Raw genomic sequence first — 19,876 nt, forward strand, 5'->3', positions numbered from 1 at the left:
GATTGGCCCATTATTAGCTCTAGCCTCTTACTGATTAACTCTCACATCTTGATTAACCCATTTTTCTGATCTATTTTAGCCATGTGGCTCAGTACCTTTTTCAGTGGGGCAGATCACATCCTGCTGCTTAGGTAGTCTGGGCAGGAATGGGAAGAATCAACTTCCTCCTTCTGAGAATTCTCCTGTTCTCATTGCATCATTTCTATTTCCTGTCTGGTTTTCCCGTCTATACTTCCTTCCTGGCCAATCACTATTTATTTAAAACGTGATTGACAGAATACAGACAATTCTCCTGCATCACTTCCTCCTCTTTTTAAAAAAACAAACAAAAAAAGGAAAATATCCATAGTCCATTTTTTTGAAATGTGGGTGTAGTATTCCAGGCTACTTCCAGCTCATTGGGGGTGCTGATAATATTATGGGAACCTAAAGAAAATTTAGAATTATCATCAAGTCCTGACAGAAGTGAGTCTTGATCATCTCAGGCAGCAGTCAGGATGTTCAGGATGAAGAACTCAGACATCTGGGCCATCTATTCCTGCCGGAGATTTCTCAGGTGGTCTTCCTTGATCAAAGCTGATTTTTCTTAACTCTGAATAAATCCAGAGCCTCTCATTTTCTGTGGAAATAAAAGCAAAATCTCTTCTCCAAAGTAACATACCTTTTGACTTCACTTTTAAAGCCAAGGTATTTTCAAAATACTTATCTTGGATTAATTCAGCAGCATTTATAAGCAAATATCTTTTAGCAGCTGTTGCTCCTTCCTCAGCATTCAAACAACTCAAAGAGAGCATAATAACACACAGTATCAAGATTATCTGTGTATTTTCCATCTTTATGTGGCTTTATTTTAACATCTATTTCTTTTATTTTTCCTTTTACTTTTTGAGACAGGTTCTCTGTATATCTTTGTCCTGGAATAACTCTGTAGACCAGGCTGTCCTTGAACTCACAGAGATCCGTCTGTCTCTGCTTCCCAGGCAAATCCTACCAGCATGCACCACCACAACCGACTACTCTCTTCTTTCTTTCTTTCTTTTTTTTTTTACTCTGAGTTTAACCTTTAGCCTGTATATATTTTTAACACACTAAACCATTTAGAGGTTTTCTTCCTCTTTGAATCTCTCTTTACTGTATATCTCTCTTTTTCTGACCACATGGGTCTTTAATTTGGTAAGGAATATGGAGAAGTTTTTTGCCACAACTCTATGGCGCTTTAAGGTCCTTGGCAGCAAGCAAGCTGCAACAGTGTGTCCATAAACAACAGTCAAAAGCTCCTATGGCATTTTCTTGCCAGAGAGCAAGAGGCAACAGTGTATCCATAGCTCCATAGTCCAGACCGCCTGCTTGAAAGAGTCAGAGTTTTCCCTGGCAGGACGGCCCAGAAAGCCTGCATTATAAAACAGCACAGTTTTTTTCCTGCTACGGCTGAAAACTGAAATGCTTTACTCCAGTCTTTCCCAAGCTTTTTCAGGCTTTGTGTGGATGCAGTTATCCATGTGGGCGCCATTTTGTAACATGTTGGGGACCTGCTTTTTGGGGTTTCTGTCCCGCCTGGTACCCCACAGCCGGCAAGCCCCAAAGAAATAACACAGAGATCTCTATAAGTTATAAAGCTGATTGGCCCATTATTAGCTCTAGTCTCTTACTGACTAACTCTCACATCTTGATTAACCCATTTTTCTGATCTATTTTAGCCATGTGTCTCAGTACCTTTTTCAGAGGGGTAGATCACATCCTGCTGCTTAGGTGGTCTGGGCAGGAGTGGGAGGAATCAGCTTCCTCCTTCCCAGAATTCTCCTGTTCTCATTGCATCATTTCTACTTCCTGTCTGGTTTTCCCATCTATACTTCCTTCCTGGCCAATCACTGTTTATTTAAAACATGATTGACTCCCTCAGAAAATTGAATCCTCAGAAAAGATCTTCACCAACCCAGCAACTGACAAAGGTCTGATCTCTAAAATATATAAGGAACTCAAGAGACTAGACTTCAAAATGCTAATTAACCCATTTAAAAAATGGGGTTCTGAACTGAACAGAATTCTCAACAGAAGAAGTTCAAATGGCCAAAAGACACTTAAGGTCATGCTCAACCTCCTTAGCTATCAGGGAAATGCAAATCAAAACAATTTTGAGATATCATCTTACACCTGTCAGATTGGCTAAAATCAAAAACACCAATGATAACCTTTGCTGGAGAGGTTGTGGTGTAAGGGGTACACTCATCCATTGCTGGTGGGAATGCACACTTGTGCAACCACTTTGGAAAGCAGTGTGGCAGTTTCTCAGGAAATTCAGGATCAACCTACCCCAGGACCCAGTAATTCCACTCTTGGGAATTTACCCAAGAGATTCCCAATCATACTACAAAAGCATTTGCTCAACTATGTTCATAGCAGCATTATTTGTAATAGTCAGATCCTGGAAACAACCTAGATGCCCTTCAGTGGAAGAATGGATGAAGAAACTGTGGAATATATACATGTTAGAATACTACTCAGCGGTAAAAAACAATGACATCTTGAATTTTGCATGCAAATGGATGGAAATAGAAAACACTATTCTGAGTGAGGTAACCCAGACCCAAAAAGATGAACATGGGATGTACTCACTCATAATCGGTTTCTAGCCATAATTAAAGGACATTGAGCATATAATTCAGGGTCCTTGAGAAGATAATAAGAAGGTGAACCCAAAGAAAAACATATAGTAATCCTCCTGGATATTGGAAGTAGACATGATCGCCGGGCAAAAATTGGGAACTTGAGTGTGAGGTGAGACGGGGCCAAGGGAAGATGGGGAGAGAAAAGCGTGATGGGGAGAATGGGGGGAGCTCAGAGGAATGGGATGCTTGGGATACAGGAAGGGTGGATATGGGAGCAGGGAAGCATATATCTTAATTAAGGGAGCCATCTGAGGGTTGTCAAGAGACTTGACTCTAGATGGGTTCCCGGGTTTCCAGGGAGATGCCCCCAGCTAGTTCCTTGGACAGCTGAGGAGAGGGAGCCTGAAAAGGCCAGTTCCTATAGCCATACTGATGAATTTCTTGCATATCACCATAGAACCTCCACCTGGCGATAGATGAAGAAAATGACTGAGCCCCACATTGGAGCACCGGACTGAGCTCCCAAGGTCCTGATGAGGAGCAGAAGGAGGGAGAACATGAGAAAGAAAGTCAGGACCATGAGGGGTGCGTTCACCCATGGAGACGGTGGGACAGAACTAACGGGAGATCACCAACTCCAGTTAGAATGGGTCTGATGGAACATGAGACCAAACCCGACTCTCCGAATGTGGCCGACGGTGCAGGCTGACTGAGAAGCCAAGGACAATGGCGCTGGGCTTTGATTCTTCTGCATGGACGGGCTCTGTGGGAGCCTTCTCAGCTTGGTTGATCACCTTCCTGGACCTGGGGGGAGTTGGGAGGATCTTGGTCTTAACATAGAGTAGGGAACCCCGATGGCTCCTTGGCCTGGAGAGGGGGGGGTATGGGTGGAGGGGAGGGGAGGGAAGGGAGAGGAGGAGGGGAGGAGATGGAAATTTTTAAATATACAAAAATAAACGATATAAAAAAAGAAGTAAGAAAAAAATAAAACATGATTGACAGAATACAAACAGTTCTCACGCATCACATTCTATGAAGTCAAGATCTTTATTTTGTTCAATGATGTAGTGGTTAGTAGAGCCTCAGGCCCATACTAAGCACTTAGTATACATTTTTGGATGGTTGGCTGGCTGGATGAATGGATGCATAGGTAAGTTAATTCATGGTTTGTCCCCTGAGCTCCTGATTACTTATGGCTGTCTAAATCCCCACATGTAGTTGAGAGTTATGGAGGTGAGGAGTTGAGAGGTACAATTGTCTGAGATCTCAGCCCCTATCAGAAGGGCTGGATTTGACCAGGGGATTATCTACCTCTGCAGGATTTCAATGTATTAAAATCTGGCCTGTCTGTGGAAAAGAAGTCTGATTGGGCCTAAGAAGGAGGGAAAGGGCCTGCTTGGCTTTTGAGCTGGCAATAATAGGCCCATACCAACATATCTTTTGTAGATGATGCTTGAGCAACAACAAGATGGCAATGCTGTTTTCACTTGTGTAAAGGGACCTTACCTTTTGAAGTTAATTGCAATAGGTCTCAGGCAGGGATTTACTTCAGATTGAGGTCTAACTTCCTTTGGTGGATAGTTCTGACCAGCCCAAGTCAATGCTTAGTAGCCTACACTTATATTAGGTAATTGGAAATATTTCTGAAGCCTGTGAACAATTCTCCTTTGGATTCTACATATTACCAAAGAATACCATTTTTTTTAGATTTGTTCTGTCTTTAACCCTTGGAATCTTTGCATGAAGGCAAAGAGAGAAGTCCTGCTGGAAGTGTAGGTTGGAGAGCTGAGGGAAGGAGAGTTCATAGAGGGCAAAAGCTAGGTGAAAAGTTTGTGGGAAAGGTTTTGTGTCTTGCTTGTGATTGGAATAAATTAGTGACACAATGACTTCAGTTAGCTTTGTCCTTGGCAACCGTTTGGAATAGGAACCTCCAACCAAAGGTAGGTTGTAACTGTCTGCAGTGATGCCTCCACAGAAGACACTGCTTATCTGCAGCTGTGATTTGTGTAACTTCTGAATTTGGAAGCTAATGTGCCTCATAATATATTAAAGTTGTTACCTAACAAATCTTATGGAAGAAATTCTGAAGTTTATAAATACCTGACATGATTCTTTTCTCCCTCTTCTCTTCTCTTCTCTTCGCTCTTTCTTCTTCAGGGAGAGGGAGGAGAGGGAGGCGATCAAAAAGTTTCCTCTTCTCCCTCCCCTCCTCCCCCCTCCCCTCCCCTCCCTCCCCTCTCCTCTCCTCTCCTCTCCTCTCCTCTTCTCTTCTCTTGGCCTCGCCTCACCTCTCCTAGTCATCACCTCAACTATCCTACCTCCCCTCCCCTCTCTCCCTCCCTCCCTCCCTCCCTCCCTCCCTTTATCCTTTCTTTCTTTCTTTCTTTCTTTCTTTCCTTATTTCTTTCTTTTTATCTATTTTTTTTTTTTTTTTGGAGACAGGACCTCATTATCTAGCCCGGCTGACCTAGAACTCTCTATGTAGAGCAGGCTGGCCTGGATCTCACAAAGACTTCTTTGCCTCTGCCTCTGAATTCTGGGATTAAAGATTTGTGCCACCACATCTGGCTGTCAGATCTTAATATTTTATTAAAATTTTAATTTTATGCATATGCATGTTTCGTGTGCATGTATGTCTGTACACCACATTTGTGATTTTTACTACCAGTGACCAGAAGAAGTTGCAGACAGTTGTCAGTTGTCATGTGGATGCTGGAAATGAGACCTGTCCTCTGGAAGTGTATGTAGCAAGTGCCCTTATCCACTGAACCATCTCTCCAGCTGCTCCCAAACATTATATTTTAAAAGAAATATATTTTGTGAGACCAGTTTTCATCCTGGTATAATATCTGTCATCAACTTAAAAGGCATATGAGCAAACTCCTTTTGAACTGTCAGAAATTTTATAACACAACATTTTTTGGGTGCTCATATTTTCATTCTCCTCAACCCAGAATATTTTATTTCAATGTAATATATTTTTATTTTTGAAATTCTTTTTTTGTCACCTCCTAATCTTTGCCATAAAATAAACTTACATTGTAAGGAACGTTTATTTCCTGTTTCTGCTATGGCCTGCAACATTCATCATACTCTTTTCACTGTAGCCATCACCACATAATTAGTTAAAATACAATGAATCCATTACAAAGCAATTTACTTAATAAACTTAAGATATTACCACAAATATATTTTCAGTGTGAGGAAAAAGGATTTTACTTTAGTTTTTTGTGAAATTAATTCATATATCTTGATGTTGCTTATTGTTCAAATGAAATAAAATTCAGCATTTTTAGTAGACTTTGGTGTCAAGAAACACTGTTCATATAAAATAGTAGATGGGAATGAAATTAATTCATTTCAAACAATATTGTTGAGTATTTCCTAAATTATATACCAGAGATTGCATAATTATCTATCATAAAAGTTATAGTTATCATGACCTACCAAATGACAGCTTAGTCCCTCCTTTGATTTTGTTGAAACCAAGGCATTAGAAACTACTTCTCTTTACCAAAAGGCAGCATAATTCACATAATGAAATTTCTCAATATTTCCCATGTTTTCTTTCCAGGAGGTTTGAAAACTCAACTAAACTTAGAGATCAGAGATTAGTTGACCTGTCTCTTTCTTTTATAAGGTGGGACAAATGAAAGTATAAAAAGTGAATGGTGAGGTATGTTTTTATACATATCAAGTTTAAAAAAAGTTGTGTATGGAAGTCGAAAAAAATTAAAGTCAATCTAAAAAAGACAAAGCAAAGGCTGGGGATATATCTCTATTAGGAGACTGCTTGCCTTCCACGTACAAACCTCTTGGTTCCCTTTCTGGCCTTGAATCACAGGCATTTTTGTATTCTCAGCACTTGGGAGTTAGAGGCAGGAGGATTGGAAGTACCAAAGTATCCTCTCTTACATAATCAGTTAAATTGAAAGGACAGTATGGAGGTTTGAAAGAAAATGACTCCCAAAGGGAGTGGCACTATTAATATGTGTGGCTTTGTTGGAGCAGGTGTGGCCTTGTTGGAGGAAGTATGTCACTGTAGGGGTGGGCTTTGAGGTCTCCTATGCTCAAGCTATGCCCAGTGTCACAGTTCACTTCCTATGCCTGTGGATAAAGAGGTAGAACTCCCAGCTCCTTCTCCAGTACCATGTTTGCCTCCATGCAGCCATGCTTCTCACCATGATCATAATGAATTGAACTTCTAAAACTATAAGCCATCACAATTAAATGCTTTCCTTTATAAAAATTGCTTTGGTCATCCTGTTCCTTCACAGTAATTGAAACCCTAATTAAGACGGGCAGGCACTGCATATTGATCATCTTCTTGGCTTCATATTTTTGTATAATATTTTGAACATAGTAGTTGTTCAACATAGGGTGCTTTTTTGTTTTAAAGAGCTGGGAATTGAAACAAGGACCTTGCTCATACCAGGTAAATGTTCAACTGTGCTCCATCTGCAGCCCAATAAATAGATTTTAAGTGAGTAAGGGTGAATATTTAGAAAGGGAGTGTGTGTCTATCTTAGAGAGGCCTTAAGTAACCCCTATCTTTTGAGATCATAGGATATTCATTGCAAACCAATTGTCTTCAATGCTTTAAATTATGATATAGGGACTCTGGGGACTTACAGAATGTGTTATCTTCATAAAACAACACACATAGAGTGGTGTATGTAGATCTAGACTCAATAGAGCTTCTGTGTCTGCTAGCCCCTGCAGTATATATTGCAAAGCAATCAATAGCAAAAACATGAAGACATCAGGAAAATGAGATTGTGTAAAAACTAAAGGAGAAAAGAATCTGGGTACTATAGAGACCAAACAGTAGACACAGCTGTTGACTCTAGAGAACAACAGAACAAGAGGAGGATAAAATGAGCAATAAAAGGCCATTGAAACACACCTGTTCTAGTGGGAGACAGGCCTTGGACAGTATCTGGTTACATGCCTAGAACAATTTCCCTCTTATTTATTTTAAACTCTGAGTAATCTAGGGATAAAATTGACCTTGGATGAGGTATTGCTGTAGTCTTTCCTATAGGCAATATCCTTTTAGTATCGCTAGGCATATATATATATATATATATATATATATATATATATATATATATACACACACACACACACACAGACACACACACACACACACACACACACACACACACACACATATATATATATGCAGTCAAAGACAAAGCACAGGAAATTTATCTTTTAAAACACAATGTCAATAATATAAGAAAGACAAAAATTATTTTGAAAGTAAACAGCCAGCTCAGATTAACTCTCCCTCTCTTCTTCTTTCTCCCCTTTACAGTCCCTGTTGAATTTTGCAGATAAGTTCTCAAGTGCCCAGACTGGCCTCCACATCCCTATGTAGCCAGGGGTTCCCTTGAGTTTGTTTCCACCTCACGAGCACTAGATTACAAGTGTTTATTACTATTCTCTTCTTAAATTGTGGTATCCATTGTTAAGCCTTTTTTTCTCTTTCTTTTCTTTTTTTAAGTATTTGTTTTGTATGTATGGGTATTTCCCTTTCATGTGTGTACCTGTTGTCCATGGAGATCATAAGAGAAATTTGGAGCCCCTAGAACTGGAGTAGCAGATGGATGTGAACAATGTGGATACTGGTAGTTGATCCTGCGTCCTGTACAAGACAAGTTCTTCTTACCCCTGTGTCCTCTTTCCAACCCACAAATACTTTACTTATTACTTTTTCTGCATAGAAGAGATTATTGCTATACCAAAATAAAATTAAACAAAAATTTAAAACCTGACAATTTTTATTTTTATTGCTAATGATGTATGCATACCTAATAGGAAGAAGACCCTTTTATAGGGATTTTACTTTTGAGATTATAATAATAATTACACTCTTTCTTCCTTCCCTTTCTATTTTCTACACTCTCATCTATACCCCTCCATGCTCTCTTTCAAGTTCATGGCCTCTATTTTTCATTAATTGTTGTTACATAGACATATGTATATTCATATATGTATATATTTCTAAATACCTATATGTTTTCTTTTTATACATTTTCTGTTAGACGAACTAAAGAATCTCCTAGTTGGTCCCATTCATGGTTTATGTTAGAATCTTTTATAGAATCCCCCACTCCCGCTGTTGAAGGAACCCAGGGCCTTACAGATTCCAGGCAAACTCCTTTACTCTTAGTTAGGTTTCTAGCCCTTTAGAGACATTTATTAACTACGCTAAGAATTCAGTTGTCAGTGAGGCTGGTGATGTTGAAGGATGTTACCATGTTTGGAGAGTGTTCAGAGATCCTGAGATGATAAGGCATGCTTCATGATGGAGGAGATGAAAAGAGAATTATGGAAGTCCAACGGGTTTAGGTAATATTTTTGCCTTAGGGTAAGTCACTCTTCTCATTTCTGTGATAAAGTAGTCAATAAGAGCAACTCAGAAATCAAAGGGTTTATCTTGCCTCTTCATGGTGTGTGGGGATAGAATAGCTATTTTCCACCTGTGGGCCATGACCCCTTTGAGGGTTAAATGACACTTTAACAGAGTTTGCATATAAGCTATCCTGCATATCAGATATATACATTATGATGTCCAACATTAGCCAATTACAGTTATGAAGTATCAATAATACTTCAATAACCATATAATCTTATGGTTGGGGTCACCACATCATGAGGAACTGTATTAATAACTCATACCATTAGGAAGGTAGAGAATCACAGGGATAGAGGCTTCCATGACAGCAGGAATACGTTGTGTCTGGTCACATTGCTTCCAATGAATGCAGTTGTCCAGATCACTTTCTCCTTTTTATTCAAGCTGAAGGCCTCAGCCCATAGTATTCTGCCCGTCATATTTTGGGTGTGTATTCTCTACTCAGTTAAACATTTCCAGGAGTGCTTTCACTACATTTGTGTGTGTGTATTCTCTGTTCAGTTAAACATTTCTGGAAGTGTTCTCACATACATGGCCAGAGGTGTGTCTCCAGGATGATTTTAGATCCTGCCAAACTTACAATTTTAACCATTACAGGCTTTATCTGAAAAAGCAAGAGGGATTCACTGAATACTTTTTGTGTTCTAAAATGACAGATATGTGATTTACAGCTCCCAAATTTCCCAGAGCTTTCAGTTCTAAATGGATTGCAGGACTGAGCAAAGCTAGCCCTAGAGGCAATGCTACTTCATGCGTTGGTCCAGAGTCCTAGCTGTAGATGAGGATAGAAATAAATACCTTGACTTGATGGGGGTGTCAGGGATGAAAAACAAACAAACAAACAACAAACAGGATTTACTGATAAATTGATGATAGGGAAAGAGCTTTAACATTTAGGAGAGCTTCCAATTTTCTGGCTTGGGTATTGAGTAGATAATGGCACTTTTGACTTAATATACATCACATAAGGAGACAAATAAATGTAGGGAAGTGGTTAAAAATCTTGAATCCACTTCCTGTTGTACTGAATTATTGGTACATAGGAAATACACAGGGCAGGCAAGTGATGCGTTCAGAATAAAGATGTATGAAGGTGTCACTGCCACATGATTGAAAACTTGAGAATGGATGAAATAAAGTTAGGAGTATATGCTATACCCCGAGAAACTCCAACACTGCAAATTTGCTCAAAATGGAGAAACAAAAAGCAGGGCATAATGGCCTCCAACTGTAATCCCAGCACTTGGGAGGTAGATGAAGCAATATTAGAAATTGAAGTCCAACCTTGAATACATAGCAGATTGAAGCTACCCTATGTTATATGAGACTATGGCTCAAAACAAAACAAAAGAACAAAATGGAGAAATAAGCCAGACAAATGCAAGGAGGGCAAATTCTCGGAATCAGGATTCATTTTTTCCAGAGGAGGCAACTGAAATAGGCTACTATTTTAGAAGGTTAGGGTACACTGTTTCAGCAAGGAGGGAGTGACCTTGTAATTTCAGCTCATCATCCCATGGTGGCTCCAACATCCCCCTTAGTTATAGGCAATAAACACAAGAGCAAGGTGGTTTAATATACAGAACTGAGGCACATGGAAAATATGATTCTCCTTTTGAATGTAATGAAACTTATTGAGAAATGTGCTGGGTGATTTTCCACAATCATATGACAAACTATCTTATTTTTTTTGACCAGAGAACCAGGCTTCCTAGTTTTGATTTATTAGCACACATATGAGCCAAACACACTAGAAGTCACAAAAAAAAAGACTCACATTCCTTTATAAGGGAGAAATCCTACAATTAACTTATTGGGAAAATGTCTACAGGGTTATCAGTATTATGTCTATGTTTGTCAAAAAGACACAGGAGGACAACCAAAGGGTGCATCACACTGTAAAATGCACAGTGTGGTGGAACTGCTTGATGTCTGCAAGGTTCTGGAAGCATAAAGCCCTTTGAACCAAGGAGCATAAACTGTCCACGACCTTTGAGTTCACCTAGGGTTGGGTATCAAAGATGATCTTTCTTACTTTAAATAATAAACTGGACACTGGCTGAAAAGCTTAAGCTAAAAATGGCCTAGAACTTCTGTGCCTAAGACAAATGGATGAACGGAACAGGAAGTTTGTAGAAAGAACGACAGAAAAATACAAAGGAGGGTGAATGGAAACAAACTGTTGGTTACTTTGATTTTTTATCCCAACAATGAATTCAACTACTATAGATCTTATTTCAGAAAACCAAGTCTCTTTTTAGAAAGATTGCACATTGTATACATTTCTAAGCCCATGATATTAATAAATCTTGGAAAGACAGAAGAAGGAGCGGAGAGTGGGGCAGGGCGAAGAATGAGAATGAGAGAGTCTAAAAAACAGACTCTGTGTCTGCCTGACAGCCACTGGATGAAATCACAAAGAAAACACTGGCAAGAGATCAGGCCTCCTGGAATCCATTAAATACAAAGCCGGAAGCAGACTAAACGCTGGTTACAGCTCAGCATGCTACATCCAGCGTTGAGCAGAGCTGTTTAAGGCTAAGCAGATCCAGCAATAAACTTTCATCATCAGCATTCATAAAATAACAAGAACGGAAGTTTGCTAGGTCACAGAACAACTGCTGCTGTTACCACAGGGCCTAGCACATGCCAGACAAGCCCTCTAGAGCCGAGCTGCAGCCTCAGCCTCCATGTGTCTGTTTTAACCAGAAACAAAGACGTCTGTGGGACATTCAGTGAGCTCTCAGTTTTGGTCTTACAAGTTTGCATGGTGCCTCCAGGAACCACTAGTCCTTGTGGCAGTTTTTGATGGTGTACTCAGAAGAAAGAGGGTCCTTCCGGTCTATTTAAGCTTGGATTTAGAACACAAATTTGTGCTAGCCTGCAGTGGAACTCATGTCCACCTTGCTGGACCTTTGTTGGTGGATCAACTCAATAGACGATTGCTTTATGCTAGATTGACAGTTGGTATAACCTGTGATAGACAAAGCGATTATGTAGAAATCAGACAGACAAGGTGCTGAACACAGAAGTAAGTTAATAGGATGAACAGGTTACTACAGAGGCTTGGATAACCTAGGAAAATGATTTCTGATGTTTTTAGAAAACATTGCATTTTAATAATTTTCTGAGAATTTCATATACTACATTTTGATCATATTCACCTCCAACCCCCAACTCCTACCAAATTACCTCTTAACCCCCTACTCTGCCAACTTCATAGTATCTTTTCATTTTTACTATTCTATTAAGTCCAATTTGCATTGCCTATTTATTGCTGTGTGGGTGGCCATCCAGTGGAGTGTGGTTGACTGACCAATGCTTACATATTTAGAGGCACCTAACTGTTCCCATCCCATCAATTGTCCATGATTCCACAGTAAGTGGTGGGATCCTTTGAATCCCTTTTCGCTTTATGCTAGAATGTTGACTATGATTGCTGTTTATTTGTTTGTTGTTTTGCTTTAGTTTTTTGCTTTTTGAGACAAGGTTTCTCTGTAACTTTGGAGCCTATCCTGGAATCACTTTGTAGACCAGGGTAGCCTCAAACTCATAGGATCTGCCTTTCCCTGCATCCCAAGTACGGGATTAAAGGCATGTGCCAGCACTGCCTGACTGGTTCTGTTGTATTTTATAAAACTATATACTGGTTGATGTTTTTTATTAATATATGCATTTGCCGATTTTTCCTACAAAACACAGAGATGCAAGTGTTGGAGGGAGGTCGCTTGTTGGTTCCCAGCTACCCGGCTAGCTTAGACCCAACATAATCATACAGAAACTGTTTTAATTAAATCACTGCTTGGCGCATTAGCTTTAGCTTCTTATTGGCCAACTCTTACATACTAATTTAACCCATTCCTATTAATCCGTGTATAGCCACGTTGCTGTGGTTTACTGGCTAAAGTTCCCAGCATCTGTCTCCAGCAGCTCCATGGCTTCTCTCTGACTCCGCCTTCTTTTTCCCAGCATTCAGCCTAGCTTTCTCTGACTACCTAAGTTCTGCCTTGCTATAGGTCCAAAGCAGTTTCTTTATTCATTAATGATAATCACAGCACACAGAGGAGACTCCCACATCATGCAAGAAATAAAAAAATAAATATTTACCTGTGGAAATGGAAGCATCACATTTCAGATCTCAACAGAATCTTAAGTAGCACACATACACACACACAGATATGTATACATACATATATATTCCTTTTTATTTAAATTTTTATTTATTTTACATACCAACCACAGTTTCCCCTCCCTCCTCACCTCCTTCCCCCCACTTCCTTTCTACCTCCCCCATTGTCCATTCCTCAGAAAGGACAAGGCTTCCCATGGAGAGTCAACAAAGCCTAGCATTACAAGCTCCTCCCCCTTGCATCAAGGCTGAGGGAGCCATCCCACCATAGGAAGTGGGTTTCAAAAAGCCAGCTCATGTGCCAGGAATAGATCCTAGTCCTACTGCTAGGGATCCCACAAACAGGCAAAGCCACACAACTGTCACCCACATTCACAGGGTCTAGGTAGGTCCCATGCAGGTTTCCTAGTTGTCAGTCCAGAGTCAGTGAGCTCACAAGAGTTTGGGTCAGCTGTCTCTGTGGGTTTCCTCATCATGATCTTGGCCACCCTTGTTCATATAATTTTTCCTCCATCTCTTCAACAGAAGCTTAGACCAGTGTTTTGTAGAAGGAGCTGCGGGCTGCGTCCTACCGCCTAGCTCCTGGCTACCGGCTAGCTAGCTTATACCCCGAAATAACAACACACATATTGTATTCTTTTAAACACTGCTTGGCCCATTAGCTCTAGCCTCTTACTGGCTAACTCTCACATCTTGATTAACCCATTTCTAATAATCTGTGTAGCACCACGAGGTGGTGGCTTACCAGGAAAGATTCTAGCCTACATCTGTCTTGGGTCGAAGAATCATGGCAACTGACTCACTTCCCTTCTTCCCAGCATTCTGTTCTGTCTACTCCACCCACCTATGTTCTGACCTATCAGGCCAAGCAGTTTCTTTATTAATTAACCAATGAGAGTAACACATAGACAGATGACCCTCCTCCATCAGTGTTTGACTGTGCATCTCTACATCTGCTTCCATCAGTTACTGAATGAAGGTTCTATGATAAAAATTAGGGTAGTCACCAATCAGATTACAGAAGAAGAACAGTTCAGGCACCCTCTGCACTATTGCTAGGAGGCTTAGCTGGGATCATCCTTGTGGTTTCCTGGAGTTACCCTGGCACCAGATTTCTCCCTAACCCCACAATGGCCTCTTCTATCAAGATATCTTTTTCCTTGCTCTTCCTCTCTGTCCCTCCCTCAGTTTGACCATCCAGATTTCTCATGATCCCATTCCCCTTCCTCTCTGCTCTACCCCTGCCCTGCCTCTGGTTTATTCAGGAGGTCTCATCTATTTCCCTTTTCCAGGGCTATCCATACATCCCTCTTAGGATCCTCCTTGTTGCCTAGCTTCTCTGGGATTATGGATTGTGTCCTGGCTACCCTTTGCTTTATATCTAATATCCAATTACAAGTGAGTACATACTGTGACAACCTAGATGCCCCTCAACTGAAGGATGGATAAAGAAAAAGGGAGTACTACTCAGTGGTAAAAACAATGACATGAAATTTGCAGGCAGATAGGTGGAACTAGAAAAAAATTATTCTAAGTGGGGTAATCCAGTCCCAGAAAGCAGTGCATACATTTTATGTGGGTTCATTTTCAAAAATGTAATGTTTCACAAACAGCCAAATAAAACAGCTCAAACTTCCAGGACAGCTCACTAGCAATGGATTTCCATATCATTTTGACCTATAATCTACATGCAATAAAATTCATCCTTTTGCTTCATTTCATTTTCATTTTGTTTTGCTTTCAGATTGAGTCTAATGTAGCCCAGACTGGCATCAAACTTGCTATAAAGGCAAGGATATTTTAAATTTCATTCCTCATTTTATTGCCCTAGCCAGCCATGTTTTCAGATTATAGGTCTGTGACACTATGCTCCATTTAAAATTTGCTCTTTTTCTCAATTTTTTTAGTATGTTCAAGTTGTTATGTAGCCATAACCACATTTTATTTCTACAATGATTTTCATCACTTGCCTCAAGGAAACTCGCTTGACTTCTTTTGTAAGTCAATTCACTTTTCTCCTTCCCCTCAACATTTCCCAAGCATTATGTGCTTCCTGTGCATGGATAAATCTACCGAATATAATAGAGGTCATTCTATACTTGGTCTTTTGTAATTGTTTCCTTTTACTTAGCATGTTTCTGAGGTCAATCCATGTTATAGCATGCATCACCACTTCACTCCTATTCATAACAAACATCACACCATAATTGTTCATCAATTCATCAGTGGACAGTGGACATTTGTTTGTCATGAATAATGCTGTTATAAGCATTTCCTTTAATGTTCGTGCTTTGAAGTTATGTGCTTTCATTCTCAGTCTTCAACACGCACAATGAGGCTGGAACTCAGGTCCTTAAACTTGCACATCAAGTGCTTTACCCACTGAACTCTCCCACCCTCAAACTGGGTTTCAAAGTAGCTGTACCATTATCATTCGTATCATCAAAATTTGAATGATCCAGTTTCTTCACTTCCTCGCTAACACCTGTTATTAGCCCTCTTTTCATTATAGCTACCCTAGCTCATGTGAAATAGAGATGTCAAGCATGTAGCACTGTTTCCAAACACATTCCATACAATTCAGAATTTCTCTATCATTTAGGATTTGTTACAGTTAAGGAGACAATACTGACACATCATTATTGAATCAAGTTCATAGTTCACATAAGGGGTCACCTTGGGTGTTGTACATTCTATGAGAGGTTTTGTTTTGCTTTATTTTTTATTTTCACTTGTTAAGACAGGGTCTCCTGATGTAGTTCAGGCTTCCCTTGAATTCTTGACATTTTTGCTTCAGTCTCCATGTCATAGGATTGAAAATGTATACCACAGTCAGGTGCTGGTGGCACACACCTTTAAACCCAGCACTCAAGAAGCAAAGAAAGATGGATCCCAGTGAGTTAGAGGTTAGCCTGATCTACAAGAGCTAGTTCCAGTACTGGCTCCAAAGTTACTGAGTAACCTTGTCTCAAAAAAAATTAAAAAGCTGTGCCTGCGCATGCATGGGCTAGCTCGCCGGCGGTCCTGCAGACGGGTGCCCGCGGCCATGGGAAATGCAGTTATCAATATTGACTTCAGAAGAGAGAAGGTTAACAATGGAAGACATTGGAAAGGTTACCAGAAAGCTGTCGCCATCAATGCCAGACTTAGTCGATGTCACAGGTTAAAACGTTTCCCCAGAGAAGAAAGACCGTAAGCACCATGATGGACTCAGAAGCGCATGATAAGAGGACCCCAATGTTGACCTCTTCAAACCAGGTTCTGTCTCCTCACATTGCAGACGTGGGTGAGATAAAGCATTACTTCTGTGGCTGCTGCGTGGTGTTCAACAATGTGGCCATGACGTACCGGTTCAGAAGATCCTCTTTCGGCAGCAGCTGTATGGCATCAAAACCCGGGATGTGATACTCCAGCTGAGGAGCGATGGGTTTCGAAATTTGTATCGTGGGATCCTTCCCCTACTGATGCAGAAGACAACCACACTGGCACTTATGTTTGGTCTGTACAAGGACCTGTCACACCTGCTCCCCAAGCATGTGAGCGGTGCTCCCGAGTTTGCCACCAGAAGTATGGTGGCGCTGCTTGCCGGGACAACAGAAGCCATTCCCACTCCATTCGAAAGGGTTCAGACTTTGCTTCAGGACCACAAACATCACAATAAGTTCACAAACACTTACCAGGCCTTCGGGAACCTGAGATGCCACGGAATTGCAGAGTATTACCAAGGCTTTGTGCCTATCCTTTTCTGAAATGGATTCAGCAATATTCTTTTTTTTTTTTTTTTTTTTTTTTTGCGGCCTTCGAGGGCCCGTTAAGGAGCATCTGCCTACTGCCACCATGAATAGTGCACATTTGGTCAACGACTTTATCTGTGGAGGTGTGATGGGTGCCATGCTGGGGTTCTTGAGCTTCCCAATTAATATTGTAGAGGCTCAGATCCAGTCTCAGATTGGTGGGCCGTTCCAGTCTTTTCCCATGGTTTTCAAGACAATCTGGCTCGAGCGGGACAGGAAGCTGATCAATCTTTTCAGAGGTGCCCATCTGAATTATCATCGCTCTCTCATCTCCTGAGGAATAATCAATGCAACCTATGAGTTTTTGTTAAAGATTGTATGATAAGGTCACTACAGGAAATGTTATTCTCCACCAACTAGACCTAAAGAGAGTGCAATCTGTCTTTGTTCCTAATTGGCTTAAATACCGGTTGGCGTAAGTCCACGCCATAATAAGTTACGGACAAAGCACTGACAAAAACATAAAAGGTTTCAGTGGGCAGATGTCAGGGTTTTAGTTTGATCATTACTCAAGAGCTTTAGGCTGTTACCTGGTAACTAGCCGTGTGTCTGACGACCTTTTCAGGGCAGCTGTCAGCCAAGATAGATTCCTTTTCCTCCCGGAAGCAAGCGTTGCTAGGCCTTCAGTGTGGAAACAGTGGCATCAGCAGCCAGAGCGTGCGCTCTGTTCTCGGGCTTCTAGGCTCACTTCTCACCTCCTTCATTGCTTCTCTGCCCTCGGGGGGGTCATCTTCACTAAACCCCAACATTGCACGGAGGACGAGCATCTTAGCTGTTTAGTTCCATGATGAATTGTCGGAGTTAGCTTTGAGACTAAGTGCTGTTGAGATAGCCATTATCCACACTTTTTATTTAGATTTGGTAGGACTGCTTAGATTTGGTAGGAAAGCTTCCATTTCACTGTTTAGCTTTGAACATTTTCTGTTTAATTCAGAATGTGACTTTTAAGCCCTTCTAGAATGTTCCTGTGCTTTTTTACTGAATTCATTGCCAAAAGATAGGGTAACCAGTGGGGACATTGCCCCTTGTGAGTAGTACCTGTCATGTTCGTCTATCCTGTTCTCTGGTACTAGACTTTAAAAATAAACACTTCCATAAAGTTTAAAAAAAAACAAAAAAGTATACACAACTATACCTTCTTTAAAAAAGAAAAACTTGGTTATTGCTATTTTTTATTATATTGAACTGTGAAAATTTCTTATGTGTTGAAACACATTTTAATTTTTGGCTTTTGAAACAGGATTCCTTTGTGAAATATGCTTGACTGTCCTGGAACTCACTCAGTAGACCAGGCTAGCCTTGAATTTACAGAGATTTGCCTGCCTCTCCCTCCCAGGAGCTGGGATTAAAGGCATGAGCCACCACACTTGTCTCATAAATACCTTTTTAGATCTATGTCTTGCAATATTTTCTCATACGCTGTCAGTTACCTTTGTACTCTTTCTTTTGAGGTCCTGGGATTGGGAGCACATGCTGCTGAAGTACCGTGACACTGAACTGCACGCCCATCCTGGAGTTCCTTGCATTTGTGTGATGCCTTCCCTTGGAGTAGTCACTACTTTAACATATGAGCTTCAAGAATAAGATAGAGGTTTGAGCACGGTGGTGCATGGCTATAGACTTGCTCCTCAATAAATGAAGTAGGGGGGTTATGAGTTTGAGGCCAATGTGTTAAGCTAAAGGGCTGGAAGTATAGCTCTGTGCTATAGACCTTATGTATTATTTTTCAGCAATGCTATAAGTATAGTTTAGGCTGCTTGCTTTATATATTACTTTAATAAGGTCTTACTATGGAGGTCTGGTTTTCTTGGAATTGCTATGTAGACCAAGCTATCCTTTTACTCATGGTCCTCCTCATGCCTCATCCTCTGGAGTTCTGTAATTACTGGCATGTGACATCATGCCTGGCAAATACTGCTCTAGTTAAGAAATTTAAAATCATTTCCACGTAAAACCAATGTTATTCATATCCAGTTAATTGCCTGAGAACATATCAATTAATTCCAAATACAGTACTGATAACGTTTATGTACCTTATCAGGAACATGAAAGTCCAGGAACATTGCTCAAGCACAGTCACCGTCAGTGTATAGGTGCTTCAGAATCACTGGGAGCTCTCCTTAGGCATTGAAATTGTAGCTCACCTTCATCAGACTTTCCCATTTAGTAGACTTGAAACAGAGAGTAATAATTGGCCTTAACTTTCTAAGAAGCCTCAGGGAAATGCTGCTACTGACCGTACTAAGCCACATGGTGAGAACCAGGCATAAAGCAGCCCTTTCCCAGAGTGTTTGTGCTTAGTAACAGCTGTTGAATGGTGGAAGAATTTTACTGATTTAGACAAATTTCTTTGCCGAGAGTCTCCTCCACATTTTTAATCTATGAATGTGTATTTCGATCTCCTAAGGGTATGTTGCCACCAAATTATTGAATGTGGCCTAATTTTCAAAACCTTTTTATTGAAATATTATGGGTGTGTTTGCATTTGCATTGTATGACTGATGATCTGTTTGTGTCTCACTGTGCTGCAAAGCTGTCCCTCGACCATGGAAAATGAGTATCATAAAATGCAGAATATCCAAAATTATGATAATACTGTTCTTCATTTGACACTGTCTGGGAAACAAAACCTTTCCTCCACTGTCAGTTGTTTCCAATGGAAAGACCACTAAATATGGTGACCCAAATCTAGAGTGAAATGTCAGCAAGGTACACTATTATATAAGGGTTTTGAAACACTGAGCTACAGGCATGACAAGGTCATTTCTGTCTTGAAGTCAGAGCAACTGTGATTTCCCAAACAATATGCTGCAGAAATGTTTTCACTTCGTTTAAGCTTTGATCTTTTTCATTTATGAATATTAACTTCAAAACTACTTGCCCAGTTCATTCATCCTTCCTTCCTCCCTCCTTCCTTCACTAT

The 19,876-nt window shown here is 40.5% G+C and overlaps 1 pseudogene; it reads left to right on the plus strand.

Moving 5' to 3' along the window:
* Window positions 1-16,360: 16,360 nt before the first annotated feature.
* Window positions 16,361-17,275, plus strand: LOC119804136 (annotated as a pseudogene).
* Window positions 17,276-19,876: the final 2,601 nt, after the last annotated feature.

Source organism: Arvicola amphibius, chromosome X (genome assembly GCF_903992535.2).
Source record: "Arvicola amphibius chromosome X, mArvAmp1.2, whole genome shotgun sequence".
Lineage (NCBI taxonomy): Eukaryota > Metazoa > Chordata > Mammalia > Rodentia > Cricetidae > Arvicola > Arvicola amphibius.